Source organism: Pithys albifrons, chromosome 8 (assembly GCF_047495875.1).
Source record: "Pithys albifrons albifrons isolate INPA30051 chromosome 8, PitAlb_v1, whole genome shotgun sequence".
In the NCBI taxonomy this organism is placed as follows: domain Eukaryota; kingdom Metazoa; phylum Chordata; class Aves; order Passeriformes; family Thamnophilidae; genus Pithys; species Pithys albifrons.
Window position 1 is genome coordinate 40,941,921 of NC_092465.1, and position 17,063 is coordinate 40,958,983.

At 52.0% G+C, this 17,063-nt stretch overlaps 1 protein-coding gene across 6 annotated transcripts in view; it reads left to right on the plus strand.

The window, feature by feature from the left end:
- The first annotated feature begins 1,462 nt into the window (after positions 1-1,462).
- Positions 1,463-17,063, plus strand: part of HDAC4 (histone deacetylase 4) — a 175,880-nt gene continuing 160,279 nt past the window's right edge. For 5 of the 6 annotated variants that reach the window (XM_071562872.1, XM_071562877.1, XM_071562876.1 and 2 more), the window contains exon 1: positions 2,041-2,134. The gene's annotated coding sequence lies outside the window, so the exon portion shown is untranslated. Of the gene's footprint in view, positions 1,563-2,040; positions 2,135-17,063 lie in introns of those variants that run through there. The other variant, XM_071562873.1, reaches the window with a different exon arrangement.

Here is a 17,063-nt window from a genome sequence, read left to right on the forward strand (position 1 = left end):
CCCCTGCCATGGGCAGGGACAACTCCCACTATCCCAGATTGCTCCAGCCTGGCCTTGGACACTTCCAGGGATGGGAAAATTCCTGATGGATCATCCAGGCAGACATTCCAACAATCTCACCCTGTCCCTGAGGGCATTGTCCATCCTGGAGCTCTGGCAGCCTTGGCACTGCCATCATTGCCCTGGGGAGCCCCTTCCCAAAATGGGACAAAAAGCAGCTGGAAGGGTGGGATTAATGCCAGGGATTTTTATAAGGGTGGGCCTTTCCAATGCAAACGTGGGTGCTGAACATCCCAAAAGAGTGAGAGGAAAAAGGAGCAGAGTTTCTACACTACCCCATGTGTGCAATTGTTGAGGGAGGGACAATGTTGTTAAGGATTCCCATCAGCTCCCAGAATTTATGGAAATCCAGATGGCTGAACCACACGAGTTCAGTTTTTTTTTCTTTAAGGGAAATCTGAAAGTTTTAAAGACAATTTAACCAAAGCTAATTAACCAGAGGCCTCAGAAGCAGGCTGGGACGGATGGGAATGTCAGAGGCTGGATCCTCCAGGCAGGGATGGGAAGAAATCCTTTGGAAGTGGGAAGTTCGACCAGGCCAGGCTGCTCCAAACCTCATCCTGCCTGGGCTGGGACAATTCCAGCAATGGGGAATCCCTGGGAAGCATCTTTAGAGCCTCTCAGGTGGGATGTTCCCATGGAATTGTGTCCCATAGGCACCCCCTGAGGAGCTTTGTTCCCCAAGGTGCTAGAATGTTTTGCTTCCCGCGATCCAGGGTGTTCAGAGCGGGACATGGGAGGCTCAGGCAACCCAAGTTCTGTGGGGTAATTCTTTAAAAAACTGAAAATAATCAATCCAGTGTGGAACGGCTGACAGGAAAACAGGGCTGGAGAGACACGACGGGCTACTGCTTTTGATGTTTTCCCATTTATTTATTTATTGACTCTTGGCAATCCAGGGCGAAATTTCGAACCGTGCTCTGCGCCTTTGTGCCTTTTATGTCTCATTTATTTCAGCACTCGTGGGTGCAGCGGCGGTACCTGAGGGGCCCAACAGCGGGACCGGCGATCCTGAGGGCGTGGAATGGCGGGAACAGAGAGAAAGGGAACGTTTCCTATTTCCCCATGACAGTGGGACTGCACTTCCCGTGGGCTCGCATCCCGCCGGGGGTGCTCAGGGCCCGCCCGGGATCCGCTCCCGGTGCCATTCCCGGGGCCTGTAGGGCCAACATGGCGGCCCCCGGCCCGCCCGTTGCCGTGGCGACGGGCCGCGCGCCGCGGGGGCGTGGCCTGGGCCGCGCGGGGCGGCGCCTGATTGGCTGCCTGTCCCTCGCGGCTATAAATAGCGCGCGCGTCCCGATTGGCCGCGCCACGTGATTCCCCACGAGCAAAAAAAAAAAAAAAAAAAAGGAAAGAAATAAAATAAATAAATAAATAAATAAAAGCATTCCAAGATGGCGGATCCCGTCGCGGGCTGAGTCCGTCGGTCGGTGGCGCGCAGGGCTGGGGTGGGGGGGGGGCCACCATCGTCGCGCCGCTTCCCCGCCTCGCCCGCTACACAGGTCAGTCCGCGGCGCTGCCGCTGCCGCCGCTATCGCGTCACCGCCGCCGCGTTCGAGCCGGGCCAGGCCGCGCCAGGCCAGGCCGAGCCGGCCCCAGCGCCACCCGCACCGCCGGCGACACGGCCCCTTTAAGGCCGCGCGTGCCGCGGGGTCGTGGGGGGGTGTGTGTAAAGCGAGGGAAGAGGGGGAGGGGGAATGGAGTGGGCGGGGCCCGGCGTTGACGGGCAGCTCGCTCGACCAATCGACGACGTCCGCGCTGGGGATTTGAGCGGCGCACCGCGCGCTGATTGGGCGGCGTGGGCGGGCGGGCTCCGCCCACCTCGGCGGGCGCGCGCGGGGCGGGGCGCGGACGGTGGCGGCGTTTTTTTGTGAATGGGGCGCGCGCGCTTAAAGCCACGCCTCCCTTTCCCGCGCGAAGCCACGCCTCCCTTTCCCGCGCAAAGCCACGCCCCTCTTTCCCGCGCAAAGCCACGCCCCCTCCCGGGCGGCCGCGGCTCCGCCTCGTCCCCGGCGGCGGCGGCGGCGCTCGGTTCGTGCGGGGCTCGCTCGGTCCGTGCGGGGCGATGCGGGCGGTGAGTGAGCGACGCAGCGGGCGCGGCTCGGCCGCGGGAGGGCGCGGGGTCCGGCCCCGGGGGCGGCGGGGCGGGCGCGGCCCTGCGGTGGCGGCGGCGACGCCCGCGGAGGGGCCCTGCGGCGGCGTGCGGGCCGCGGCCCGGGGTCGGTGCTTCTTCCAGCCCTTTTCCCCCCTCCCCTTCCCGCTCCCTGCCTTATCCCGGGAATAACGCGGCACTTGACGGAAAGTTTGCGCGCTCCCGCCGGGCCCCGCGTGGAAAAAAACCCCGAAAATGGCTCTTTTTTTGGCTCCCGCCAGCATCAACCGCGGGCGCTCCGCTCGGCATCGCGGCGCTCCCGGCCAGCCCGGAGGAGGCGGCGGGGCCGAGGCCCAGCACGACGGCTTCGGCCCCGAAACTCGCCTTTCGCGAACCCCCAAACCGCCCCCCGTAGGGCCAGAGGGACCCGCAGCTCCTGGTTGGGGCAGGGAGGAGTTGCCCCGCGGCCGCGTGTGCGTTTTGCCGCAGGGACGGATCGGGGAAGATGCTCCGCGCTGCCCCAAGCGCTCCCCGCTGCCCAGGGCTCGTCCCCGCGGTGCCCCCCGGCAGCAGATGGATTTCCATGGCAATAACTGGACGCTGGGCAGCGTCTGGAGGGAGAGAACGGAGCCTGCCCTTCGCTCAAAGCACTTGCGTAATTGTGTTGTGCGCCCGTTTGCTGATAGTGGAAGGTGCTGGGGGTTGGTTGGTGGTGGTTTTGCGCTTGGCAATGGGTTGTTTTGGCCGATTGGCATCCATCGGGCTCCAGCCTCGTGTTCCAGGCTGGGTTACAGCTCTAAAAACGCTCCCAAGCAGTGCGGGATCGGGGTTGGGAAGGTGTGGGTGGATTTCAGGGTGTGAGAATGGCTTGTAAAATCCGGGCTGCGATGTCGGTGCTCTCCCTTTTCTCGCCTGGTTCATCCCACCAGGCATCTCGTTGCCGTGCTCCTTTCCCACGCCTGCATCCCGTTGTCCTCCTGAGGCTGAAGAGATGGAGCAAGCGTTATTTTGGCCCTGGGAGCCACAGCGAATTTCACCTCTGAGCCAGTAATCCCCTGGCCAGTGCATTTTGATTTACTGGCATCCAGGCCTGCCAATAAATGGGACTCGTGCTGCATTCACTGCCCTCAAAGTGCTTCTCCCCTTGCCAAAAGCTACCTGGAGTTAATTATCTGAATTGGGCTTTTTTTTTCTCCTTGTTGTTGTTGTTGTTGTAACGGCAACATTTTTAAAAGCTAAGGAGCTCTGAAGTTTATATAATAATCTGCTTCTTGGCAAGGCTTCGTGGTGGTTTTGTGTGTGTAATGCGCTGAGTTTTAATCGTTTCTGATGTTTCCAGCACCGTGCACAGAGTTCTGAGCTTTCTGAGCTGCTTCATCCTCGCTGGGGGAAGAGTTGAGGGCATTGAATTCAGAAAGCTCAGCTGCTTGTATACAAATATACAGCAATTAGAAGGCAACAAAGTTATTGCAGAACCCTGCTGTCCCCATGGCAACACGCTCACTCAATTACATTTGGAAATGTAAAATGCCACCCAGTTAGAAAGAGTAAGTTGGAGAGGCTGCAGATTTGCTGGGGAAAGGGAAATGTGGAAGATGCAGCTTTCCAGGATTCCCTGTTTTCCTGGGCTCCTTTCAGCACTTGTGTCTGACTGGTATTGAGCTGTGGCCTGAATTCAGGGGGGAAAAAAGGCATCTAAATCTTCAAATTTTTAACTTTTCTGATATTTTTTTTTGGTGCTGCTTCAGGGCTTGGCTTTAGAGAGGGGAGAAATGGCATTTTGAGAACATCCTCGGAATAGCAGAGGAATTTGTCGTTTGCTTTATAGGATGGAGACAGGGAAGAAAAGCCCATGAAAAGCTTGTGTGTTCTTGCTAAACAGACTGTCCTAAAGAAGGGGGAAGCTGGCAGGGGGCAGGGACCAAGGGAAAGCAGAGGAGAAGTTGTGGAGAAGCCCAGGGAGTGTCTGGGTGAGGAGGGAGCAGGTGTTGGCAATCAAGAGGCTGATGTGGCTGCCGGTGAGCTCCTTAGTGCAGGTTGGTTTCACCTGGGACTCACCTTTAGATGGTGAGTCACAAAAAAGACCTCCTTAGACAAGGATTGGAACCACCTGGGATAGTGGAAGGTGTCCCTGCCCATGGCAGGGGGTGGGATGATCTTTAAGGTCCTTTCCCACCCAAACCATTCCATGAGTTTCTGAAAATAGAAAAAGTAGTTTCTCCCATAATCTTGGTGCTGGTGATGTCACAACTCTGTGCCGTGCTCGAGTTTCAGGGGCAGTGCAGAAAAGGTAAAAGCAGCAGTGAAGTGAAACAATAAAAAAGTAAACCCCAAAATTAGTTGGTTTTTTTGTGTGTGTGTTTATAAATCAGGAGTGGTGTGTTTACAGACACCTGGAGGTTGATGGACTCCTGAAGGAGTTACCTGGTCACAGGAGCTGGTAAGAGAACATATTTCACAGATATTTTCACAGACTATTCTGAGTTGGAAGGGACCCCCAAGGATCATCAAGTCCAACTCTTAAGTCAATGGCCCAGACAGGGGATTGAACCCATGACCTTGGCATTATTACAACCAAGTTTTAACCAACTGAGCTGATCTCAGATGTTTAGGTGGGTGCAGATTGCAGGGCCTTGTCTTGAATAAATGGGTTTTGCCCAAGTCTTTGGTGGTTTGAACTCCAGGCTGCCTCCTGAACCCTTGGGGCATCTGGATTGGGAAAGTTTGCTGGTTACGTGGAGCTGTGTTGGATCAGGGCTGGTTTTGGGTGGAAGCTTTGTCCAACCTGCTGTCACCATGACCTGTGGCCTTGTGGTTTGCCCTCTCCTCCAGAGCAGCAGCTTGAACTGGTGGGAATTCCAGCCCCTGTGGTCAGTACTTGTTTCTGCCTTCTTCTGCCACAGAACTATGGAATAGTTTGTGTTGGAAGGGACCTTAAAGATAATCATCACCTCCCACCAGCCCAGGTTGCTCCAAGCCCTGGCCAATCTGGCCTTGGACACTTCCAGGGATGGGGCAGCCACAGCTTCTCTGGGAAAACTCTGCCAGGGCCTGCCCACCCTCCCAGGGCAGGATTCCTTCAGATGGAAGCCCAGGAGCTGCCTGTCCATTCCTGCTGAGGAGGTGGAGGGGAGTATTCACCCTTCAGTCTGAGGCTGAGCTGCAGGGCTGAGGAGTTGGACTTGGTAAAAATAAAGGTTAAAGCTGCCCAGGAGTCTTTGGGCTCAGGTTGGTTTGCCCTCTTTGGAATGGCTTGTGCTCTGTGTGAACAGGCCTGACAGAGGCAGCTCAGGGTGTATCTGTGGGGCACAGACTGGGCAGTGCCTGGAGCTTCATTTCCAGGTTTAAATCTGGGAAAGCTGCAGACCTTCTATATGTGAATTTGCCCACACCAAGTGTTGGGACAAAAATACTTAATAGGTGATAGAATCAAATATTCCAGGCCAGTTTTCCTTCACCTTCCAGTGGGTTCAGTGCTTTGAGTGTGTGCTGAAGTGATGCCCTGCTATGCCAGCTCAGTCTTGGGCTTAAAACAGTTCTTTGGTGTCCTTTTCCAGTTAAAGGGTGGTTGTGTCACACTCCTTGGCATCGTGGGTATTTGGGTTTGCTGGAGAGAAATGCCCCTTCATTGTGTATATTTATATTTATCTGTGTGGAAAGTAAACCCCCCAAGCCCTTGGACTGTGTTTTTACTCCTCCTGCCTCCCTGGGTGGGCACACACAGTGATGTTACCAGGGCAGTGGCTTTGCTGCCTGTTTCAAAGGCAAAGCTTGTCCCAGACCACAAGGAAATATTAATTGATCATATTATTTGGCCACTGGTAATGACATTCATGAAGTATTGACCAGGTTTTCTCACGGGCTTCCTTGGTGGTGTCACCTCCTGCTCCACCAGTTCACCTTTAGCTTGTTTCCAGTTATCCCAGGGCTTTTCCATAATCTTTTCCAATCCTGCTACCTGGTCTACAAGGGTTTGCATTTTATTAGAACCCTGCTGGAATCCTTGGAGTTTGTGCTTTCCCAAGAGTGTGTTTGAATGGACAGAGGAGGTGACAGGATGTGTCTTGTCACTGAATCCACAGTTCCTTTGGGGTTTGGAGCCGTCATCCCAGCTGGGTGGCTGTTCCCTCCCTTTTCCCTTCGCTCCCAGATCCTCCAGCTCCAGAACACTGGGAAGAACCTGCCTGTCCTCACTTGCTGAGCTCAGAAGGCTGGGGAGGGGAGGAAAAAAATCATGAAAATATGTGAATTTGCCACTCAAATGAAGCTGAGAAATAGCAAAGCTGCTTTAATAATTAGAAACGTGGCGACGTTGCAAACTAGTGAAAGTGTTCTGAAAAATTAAAGGCTGTGTGTGGTGGGGGAGGAGATGGATCTCAGCACTGGGGTTCAGTTTAGGTTGTCTCCTATATACATATATTTATATATTTGAGTCCTTGGAGGAGGGAGCTGCTCAGAGAGCCCCAGTAAGTGATGCCACTTGCATTTTGAGTGTGTGATGCACAAACCCAGAGTGGGCCAGGCTGACTTTCTCCTGCAGTGGCCTGTGTTGATAAGGCAATATAGAACAGATGATTCATGAAGTGCTGCTTGTCATTGCCAGGGCTGCCTGAACACTGAGCAGATTTTGGGCAACGCTTCTGCACCGGAAAGATTTGGGCAGTTGAAACTGAGACGAGGAGGAGGAGGAGGGGAAAAATCTGCACTGGATTTCTGGCTGTCTTGAGGAGCTGCCTCCCAGCATCCAGGAGGGAATGGGGAGAGAAGCAGGAAGGCACCAGGAGGTTGCATAATGGTGTTGGAAAAGGCTGTAAAATCTCATGGAAGGATTCGGTGGTTTTCCCTTTGCAAGGAATTGCAGCTCTCTGAAAATTCAGGCCTTTTTCATGGCATTCATTGCTGGGCACATCTTGGTCAATGTTGGGGTTTTTTTTGTTGTTTTTTTTTAGTTTGTTTTCCTACTGGATATTCCCTGAGAACTAAGTTGGATTCCAGTCTGCTCCCAGCTGGCATGTGCCAGTGCAGAGGAATTGATGGGCATGGTATGAGCCTTTGTGCCTCCCGGGAGGGGCATTCCAGCCTCAAAAAGCTGCACTTTGGATCTTAGAGCCAGCCAGTTTCTACTTTGGTTAGAATTGTGTTCTCTTAGTTGTGTGGATTTTTTTTTTGTATTTTTAGTTTTTGGTTGGGGTTTTTTTAGCGTTTTTTAGGGTTTTTAGTTTTTTAGGTTTTTTTAGTTTTTAGTGGTTTTTAGGCTTTTTTAGTTTTTTTGGTTTTGTTTAGTTTTCAGTTTTTTAGTTTTTTTTAGTTTTTTTGTTTTAGGTTGTTTTGGTTTTTAGGTTTTTAAAGTTTTTTAGGTATTTTTTAGTTTTTCTTTTTTTTAGGTTTTTAATTTTTTTTTTTAGTTTTTTTAGATTTTTAGTTTTTTGGGTTTTTTTAGGTTTTTTATTTTTTAGTTTTTTTGGGTTTTTTAGTTTTCTTTTAGTTTTTTTAGTTTTTAAAGTTTTTTATTTTTTAGGTTTTGAGGTTTTTTTAGTTTTTTTGTTTTTGTAAGGCTTTTGTAAGTTTTAAAAGATTTTTTAGTTTTTTGGGGTGTTTTTTGGGGTGTTTTTTGGGGTGTTTTTTGGGGTGTTTTTTGGGGTGTTTTTTGGGGTGTTTTTTGGGGTGTTTTTTGGGGTGTTTTTTGGGGTGTTTTTTGGGGTGTTTTTTGGGGTGTTTTTTGGGGTGTTAAGTTTTTTAAGTTTTTTAAGTTTTTTAAGTTTTTTAAGTTTTTTAAGTTTTTTAAGTTTTTTAAGTTTTTTAAGTTTTTTAAGTTTTTTAAGTTTTTTAAGTTTTTTAAGTTTTTTAAGGTTTTTAAGGTTTTTAAGGTTTTTAAGGTTTTTAAGGTTTTTAAGGTTTTTAAGGTTTTTAAGGTTTTTAAGGTTTTTAAGGTTTTTAAGGTTTTTAAGGTTTTTAAGGTTTTTAAGGTTTTTAAGGTTTTTAAGGGGTTTTTTTGTTTTGTTTTTTTTAGTTTTTTAGGGGGTTTGGGTGGTTTTTTTTAGTTTTTTTTAGTTAGGATTTTAATTTTTTTTTAGTGTTTTTATGAGTGTTTGTTTTGCTTTCTCTGTTTCCTTTGCCATATATTCAGTCCCAGATCCGTTATTTCCATATCCACACAGAAGCAGTTGCTGGATGCAGAGCTGTGTTCCCAGGGGTTCATTTTTTGCCATTTCCACACCAAACCCCATGCAGGGGCTGAGCTTTTCCCCTGGGTGCTGCCAGCAGAGCAGGGGGTTGTTTTAAATCTCTTTTTAAACGTCTCACTCCTTCATCCCAGCCAGCTCTGCCACCCCTTGGAACTGAACTTCATCTTTCTTTGATGAGCAGCGAAAAAAAGTCGATATTTCACTGGGAGGAAATAATTCACTTGGCTGATTTTTCTGGAGAAACGGGCTCTTTAATGAGGTGCCTGTCAGGGAGACTTAATTACAGCTAATTTCTGTGAGCACTGTGGAAAATGGGCTTTCATTTGTCTCATGCTGTTGGTTTGCTAAGAGGATTTGCTTTGAGTTAAAGTTGAGGAATAGCTGCTATTCATAAAGGGCCTGACAGGAGGCAGCTCCCATCCTGCTCTCTGCATCTTCCTCCTGGCCACAACCACTTTTATTTCCCTTTGCTTGGGGAAAGAAACTTCAATTCAGCTCTGGGGTTGTGTTGGCAAAACTTTCTCATCACTCCCAGAAAAGGATCCCAGCCTGGAAGAGGGAATTAATTAATGCCCTTGGGTGCTGTTCCCGAGTATTCAGAATTAGGAAGTGTTAGGAAGGTTACATTTTTTGCCTGTGGGAGCTACAGGTGTCTCCTTGTTGTTTCTGTTACAATCCTGAATAATATAGAATAATGCTGATAATATGGAATAATGTCGAATAACGTAGAATAATCCTCAATAACACAGAATAATCCTGAATTATACAGATGGTTCTTCCAGGGAGCAAAAAAACCCCTCCTGCCTTGCTGTGGGTTCCTGGGGATTGGGGAGATTGGCTTTGCTGCTCAAATAATGTACCCAAAAGGGCAGGAAAATTTCTTTATTCACACCTTTAAGATGAGGAGGGTTCTGAAAACTGGAATAGTCTGTGAGTTTTAGCTTTGGAGCTCAGGACAGGGAAGAGGAGAGGTCTTGACTCTGGAATGCTGCAGTTGGAAGGAGATGGGATGGACAGGGAAGAGGAGAGGTCTCGACTCTGGAATGCTGCAGTTGGAAGGAGATGGGATGGGATGGACAGGGAAGAGCAGAGGTCTCCACTCTGGAATGCTGCACTTGGAAGGAGATAGGATGGGATGGACAGGGAAGAGCAGAGGTCTCCACTCTGGAATGCTGCACTTGGAAGGAGATAGGATGGGATGGACAGGGAAGAGGAGAGGTCTCCACTCTGGAATGTTGCACTTGGAAGGAGATGGAATGGGATGGATAGGGAAAAGGAGAGGTCTCCACTCTGGAATGCTTCACTTGGAAGGGGATGGGATGGAGAGGGAAGAGGAGAGGTCTCGACTCTGGAATGCTGCAGTTGGAAGGAGATGGAATGGGATGGAGAGGGAAGAGGAGAGGTCTCGACTCTGGAATGCTGCAGTTGGAAGGAGACGGGATGGAGAGGGAAGAGGAGAGGTCTCGACTCTGGAATGCTGCAGTTGGAAGGAGATGGGATGGGATGGAGAGGGAAGAGGAGAGGTCTCCACTCTGGAATGCTGCACTTGGAAGGAGACGGGATGGACAGGGAAGAGGAGAGGTCTCGACTCTAGAATGCTGCAGTTGGAAGGAGATGGAATGGGATGGACAGGGAAGAGGAGAGGTCTCCACTCTGGAATGCTGCAGTTGGAAGGAGATGGGATGGGATTGACAGGGAAGAGGAGGGGTCTCCACTCTGGAATGCTGCAGTTGGAAGGAGATGGGATGGGATGGAGAGGGAAGAGGACAGGTCTTCACTCTGGAATGCCGCGCTTGGAAGGAGATGGGATGGACAGGGAAGAGGAGAGGTCTCGACTCTGGAATGCTGCACGTGGAACGAGATGGGATGGGAGGCACAGGGAAGAGGAGAAGTCTCCACTCTGGAATGCTGCAGTTGGAAGGAGATGGAATGGGATGGACAGGGAAGAGGAGAGGTCTCCACTCTGGAATGCTGCAGTTGGAAGGAGATGGGATGGGATGGAGAGGGAAGAGGAGAGGTCTCCACTCTGGAATGCTGCACTTGGAAGGAGATGGGATGGGATGGACAGGGAAGAGGAGAGGTCTCCACTCTGGAATGCTGTACTTGGAAGGAGATGGGATGGGATGGACAGGGAAGAGGAGAGGTCTCCACTCTGGAATGCTGCAGTTGGAAGGAGATGGGATGGGATGGACAGGGAAGAGGAGAGGTCTCCACTCTGGAATGCTGCACTTGGAAGGGGATGGGATGGACAGGGAAGAGGAGAGGTCTCGACTCTGGAATGCTGCAGTTGGAAGGAGATGGAATGGGATGGACAGGGAAGAGGAGGGGTCTCGACTCTGGAATGCTGCAGTTGGAAGGAGATGGGATGGGATGGACAGGGAAGAGGAGAGGTCTCCACTCTGGAATGCTGCACTTGAAAGGTCATGGGATGGACCCGTAAGAGGAGAGGTCTCCACTCTGGAATGCTGCACTTGGAAGGAGACGGGATGGAGAGGGAAGAGGAGAGGTCTCGACTCTGGAATGCTGCAGTTGGAAGGAGATGGGATGGGATTGACAGGGAAGAGGAGATGTCTCCACTCTGGAATGCTGCACTTGGAAGGAGATGGGATGGACAGGGAAGAGGAGAGGTCTCGACTCTGGAATGCTACTGTTGGAAGGAGATGGGATGGGATGGACAGGGAAGAGGAGAGGTCTCCACTCTGGAATGCTGCAGTTGGAAGGAGATGGGATGTGATGTGATGGACGGTTGGCCTCGACTTTGAACTCAAGGACTCCAAATGCAAACCGGGATGTAAAGGTTGTTGAATGCCCACAAAACACTGGGAGGGGAAGGGCTGTGCTACAAACTGCCATGCAGGATGGCTCCAGGAGGGAGGATTTGTAGGGAAAAATGAGCTTTCCTGCAGGCAGGATTGTGTGCTCCAGCACTGTGTTTGTGGAAGTCATTCCACCACAGGGGAGGAGCTGCTTCTCCAGCCAGCAGAGATGGAAATAAAGTGAAATTGCTGTCCCTGGTGCTGTGGGTGGGTCAGGAGGGACCTCTCTGAGCCATGGGATGGACAAGGTGGCAGGGCTGTGCCACAGAGCTGGGCTCTTCCAGTGGGCTGGGCAGCCTGGCTGTTCCCTGAGGCCTTTGGGGGAAACAGGGAGCACAGACTTATCTAGGAACAACTTGGAAGGGGTGGGATCATGTGCCTTGTTGGAGGGGGGGTGAAGGCTGGCACCTCTTACAAGGCTGGAGAGCACAAGAACACACTGAGGGGCAGTTTCCTGTCTCCTTCCCAAGGAAATGGGGCACTCTGAGTGTGGTTTGTGCTGCTGGAGCATCCTCTGGGGCAGGGAAGGACTTGGACCTCTCAGTGCTGGGTTAATCTTTGTCCTTGATGGTCTTGGAGGTCTTTTCCAACCTTAATGATGCCAGGAGTGCTGGGTGATGCAAAGCACAGCCCTGTCTCTCTGCCCAGCAAGCCTGGTGTGATGCTGCTGGTCCTGCTGTAGGACAACAAACCAGCTTGGAATCTGTCCCTCAGCTCTGCTGGGCTGGGAATTGCTGCACAAACAAAAGTTTGCCCAGGGGTGTGACGGGGCAAGGCTCGGACGTTTCTTTGGTAGTGAGAACACTCCAAACTCTGTGCCTTGTCCTTGTTCTGTGCTGAAGAGGAAGGGAAAGGAGGCTGAACATGAGCCAAGAGTGTGCCCAGGTGGCCAAGAAGGCCAATGGGATCCTGGCCTGGATTCAAACTAGCGTGGCCAGCAGGCCCAGGGCAGTGACCCTTCCCCTGGACTCTGCCTTGAGGAGGCCACACCTTGAGTGTTGTGTTCAGTTCTGGGCCCCTCAGTTGAGGCAAGAGATTGAGGGGCTGGAGCAGGGCCAGAGAAGAGCAATGAGGCTGGAGAAGGGACTGGGACAGAGAGTCCACCATGTCTTGATCCAACCCCACTGTGATCACCAGCCCGTGGCACAGAGTGGGTTAGGGTTAGGGTTAGAGTGCCATGGGCTGGTGATCACAGTGGGGTTGGATCAAGGGTTGGACTTGATGATCTCGGAGGTCTCTTCCAACCCAACTGAGAAGAGAAGAGCAACGAGGCTGGAGAAGGAACTGGAGCACAAGTGCTGTGGGGAGAGGCTGAGGGAGCTGGGGGTGTTTAGCCTGGAGAAGAGGAGGCTCAGAGGTGACCTCAGCACAGTCTGGAACTGCCTGAAGGGAAGTTCTGGTCAGGTAGGGGTTGGTCTCTTCTCCCAAGCACTCAGCAATAGGACAAGGGGGCACGATGGGCTCAAGCTGTGCCAGGGGAAATTGAAGTTGGAGATGAGAAAAAACTTGTTTGCAGAGAGAGTGCTCAGGCATTGGAATGGGCTGCCCAGAGAGGGGGTGGATTCCCCATCCCTGGAGGTTTTTAAGGTGAGATTGGATGATCTGGTAATCAAAGTGGGGTTGGACTTGATGATCTTGGAGGTCTTTTCCAGCCCAATCCATTCTATGATTCTAAAGCAGGGAAAAGAGGCCACACACAGTCAGGTGTGTTGGAGGGTGGTGCTGGATGCCCTTCTGGGTGCCCAGCCCTTCCAGAGGGCAGGATGTTGGCACTGTGAGCTGCATTTGGGTTCTTCCTTTCCACTTGATGTGTGGGAACCTCCCAAAAGGAATTACTCTCCATCTGGATTCTGGGGTGCTTTTCTCCTGCCCAACACTGATTGGAGTTTAACAGCAGTGCTTTGGGAGGAAAATATTCTTATTTATTTCCACAAGTGTCACCCTCTGTCAGGTCCAGGCTGGAGCCAATTGAGGCAGGACTGTTCCTGCCAGGATTTTTCACCTGGGAGCACAACCAGGGAGCGGGGGAGAGGACCAGGAAGAGGAACTTCTAGATCAGTGGACCAAAAGGCTTCTGTTGATGTGATTTTAGGGCCAAGTGTAGCTCTGGTTGTGGAGCTCTCCCTTGGAGAAGACCTTGGCATTGCAGTCCTGCTCATGAGGACATGCTGAAAACAGGGAATTTTTCTCTGTGCAGTTTTGGGGTGGATTTACAGTTTGCAGGGTCTGATTCACCTCTGGGTGTCTTTTGCTGCTGTTTCCTGCACTGGGTTGTGCTTTGAGAACAGACAGAGGTGATGGTGGTACTTGGTGGGTCTGACTCTGGGATTCTCTTACTCTATAATTTACACTGAAAACAGCCAATATCACAAAAAGAAGGCAAGTGTTAGTATTGATAATTAGAAACCCACCTCTGACCCCAATTAGCTGGTGAGAGAGCTGGGTGGGAGCCTCTCTTGGTGTTTTTGGGCACTTCTCCTTGGCTGGGTCATGGCCTATCCATATCCAGCCCCTGGTGGAGCCACCTGGGATGTCCCTTCTGGCTCCAGCTGGCTAGGAGGGGGCATCCCAAATTGAAGAAATCCATGTGGACCTGCAGGGAGAAGCTCTGGGCTCTCCTGGGCCAGCCCAGCTCGGGGGCTCCACACTGAGGTTGGACATGAGGAAGAATTCCTTCCCTGCAAGGGGGGTCAGGCATTGCAAGGGGAGTCCCCAGGGAATGGCTGGATGTGGCACTTGGTGCTCCAAGGTTGGACTCCATGGTCTGGGAGGCCTTTTCCAGCCTCAATGATTGTGGATTCCTGGCTGGTTGATGGCACTACCAGTGTGGAGGCTGTGGGTGTGCTGGTTTGGGGGATCAGATCCTTCCCACTTGGAAAAACAATTCTTTGGATGGAAATGGGAATGATGTGGATCCATCCTGGGCAGTGTTGGGCTGCCCCTGGTGAACTGGGTGGTGTGTGGAGCTGGAAGGGCAGTGCAGTGAGTGCCCAGGGGCCAGCCCTGGCTGGCACACATGGAGTCCCACCAGAAGTCCACGCCCACCAAACTCTGGTGTCCTCCTGTCCACTGCCAGCCTTGGGAATGGCACTGAATCCTGTTTGGCACTGAAAGTGTGCTGCTGCTTCTGGGCTTTGCTCTAAAAATGCTGCTCTAAAAATAACCTGCTGTGCAGGGCTGCTGGGAGCAGGGGAGCAAAGGGAGCAGGGAACAGAAGGCTTGGCTGACTGTGGGGATGGAGCAGAGGGGCCAGGGCAGGAGAGCTCTGTGCTGGGTCACAATTCCCTGCAATAATTCCCTTGGAAGGGGAGGAGGAAGTGGGAAAAGAGAGAGATAGACATTGAACTCTGCCGTCAGTCGGCCCCGCTTCAAAGGGAAGGGGCCATAAAATCCCAGACAGGCGTTGGGTGAGGAGCATTCCCTGTCCGAGAGGAAACCCTGGAGTGCCACAGCTCAGCCAGGTTGTGCTTGGCACAAATGGCAGTTTGGGCTGCACAGAAGGCACAAACCCCCCCCATTCCTGTTCAGTGAGGTGCTGCCCTTGTTTAAAGTGGCCCCAAAGCTCAGCAGATGGAGAGGAGAACATCTCCCTGTACCAGGGCTGAGCATATCCAGTCACTGCACGTTTTCCAGCCTCCCAATGCCAGTATGAATGACATTCCCCACATTCCTCCCTGAGCTGGAAGGAGCTGATCCAGCCAGGCTGCAAGCTGAGATAGCCTGAGCTTCCCCTTCCCTCTTCCAAGGGAATTCCCAGTGTGGATTCCCAGTCCAAGGAGTTTGGGATGGACATCTGAGCCTCTCTGTGCTGCCTTTTTGCTCCAGTAAGAAAAATCTTCAGTGTCTCCATTCCCCAGAGGAACATCTGAGAGGAGCAAGTTAGACTCCATTTAAATAAATAAAGAAAAAAGGCAGCACATTCTTGGCAATAATTTCGATTTTGCTGTAAACTGTCTGCATTCCCTGGGGGATGAGGTCTCCCTTCCTGAAAATCTGCTGTGGATTCTGAATGTTTGGCACTTCCCTGTGTGAGCACCTTGAGATGGAGTGAAGGGACACCCCAATGGGTGTGTTTGCTCCGAGTTCTCCCTTTTTTTGTGTCAAATCTCACCCCCTGTGAGGGCCTGCAGGGTTTGTGCTCCAGCATTGCAACACAAGGTGTTCTCTGTCTCACACTGTAAATATTTATCCCTTGTCAGAGCACAGCAGTTACTACTGGGAGCTGATCTGGCACGAGAAGAGGTTTTCCTGGAGGAATTTGTTTCCTTTTATTTACAGTGTTAACGTATATATTGAAATTGCAGGGCCTCAGCATAGAGCTCTGAGGCTCCTTCTTAGCCCTGCCAAGGAAAATGGGAATTATGGCAGCCTTGGATATGGGGAAGGCAATTCTGAGCATCTGCTGGAGCCACCCAGCAAGTGTGGGGGTGAAATCCAGGCACACACAGGAGAAGGGCCTGAGCTTTTCCTCCCAGTGCCTGGGCTGGGGTGGAAGGGGCAGGGACTGGGCACAGGTGGCTGCATTTCATGGTGCCCAGGCTGGACCCCTAGTGCCCAGGCTGGTATCTTGGTCTGTCCCCCGTCCCCCCCCGGTGCCCTGGGCTGTTCCCTCTTCCCCAGGCTGTCCCCCCCAGGCTGTCCCCCTCGTCCCCAAATTCTCCCTGGTCCCCCAGGCTCTCCCCCTGGTCCCCAAACTCTCCCCTCTTCCCCAGGCTGATCCCTTGGTCCCCAGGCTGTCCCCCTGTTCCCCAGGCTGGTCCCCTGGTGCCCAGACTGTCCCCTCCCTGGTGCCCCAGACTGTCCCCCTGGTCCCCAAATTCTCCCTGGTCCCCCAGGCTGTCCCCCTGGTCCCCAAACTCTCCCCTCTTCCCCAGGCTGGTCCTCTGGTGCCCAGGCTGGTCCCCAGACTGTCCTCCTGTCCCCCAGGCTGTCCCCTCTTCCCCAGCTGTCCCCTCCCAGCCCCTCTCTGTGTCTCCATTCAGCCTTTGGCATCACCTTGCTGGGAATTTCCCCGAGTGATTCCTTGTCAAACTGTGTTCACCACACTGTAGGAATGTCCTCCTGCCTGTGACAATTCCTGAGGTGTCCTTGCTCCTGCAGAGCTGGAACCTGCTTTGATCCCTCTGCAGTGCCAGGGAAATGTGCCATCCATGGGAGGTGTGTGCGGCCTGGCAAGGTCTGGGCTTTAGTTCTTACAACTTCCCAACTTCTGCACATGTACTCATTTTTTTGGTGCTGGCAATTGCTGGAAGTTCTCAATGCTCTTCCATGGACAGTGAAATCTCAGAAAAGGAGCCAAGGGGGCCACATTGGAGAGCTGGTTTTCCTGTCTTGGGCAAGGTTGGAGCACTAGTTTTCCTGTCTTAGGAAAGGTTGGAGTACTAGTTTTTCAGGAAAGGTTGTGGTGCTGGTTTTCCTCTCTCAGGAAAGGTTGTGGTGCTGGTTTTCCTCTCTCAGGAAAGGTTGTGGTGCTGGTTTTCCTCTCTCAGGAAAGGTTGTGGTGCTGGTTTTCCTCTCTCAGGAAAGGTTGTGGTGCTGGTTTTCCTCTCTCAGGAAAGGTTGTGGTGCTGGTTTTCCTCTCTCAGGAAAGGTTGTGGTGCTGGTTTTCCTCTCTCAGGAAAGGTTGTGGTGCTGGTTTTCCTCTCTCAGGAAAGGTTGGAGTGCTGGTTTTCCTCTCTCAGGAAAGGCTGGAATGCTGGCTTTCCTCTCTCAGGAAAGGCTGGAGTGCTGGTTTTCCAGGAAAGGCTGGAGTGCTGGTTTTCCTCTGTTAGGAAAGGTTGGAGTGCTGGTTTTCCTCTGTTAGGAAAGGTTGGAGTGCTGGTTTTCCTCTGTTAGGAAAGGTTGGAGTGCTGGTTTTCCTCTGTTAGGAAAGGTTGGAGTGCTGGTTTTCCTCTGTTAGGAAAGGTTGGA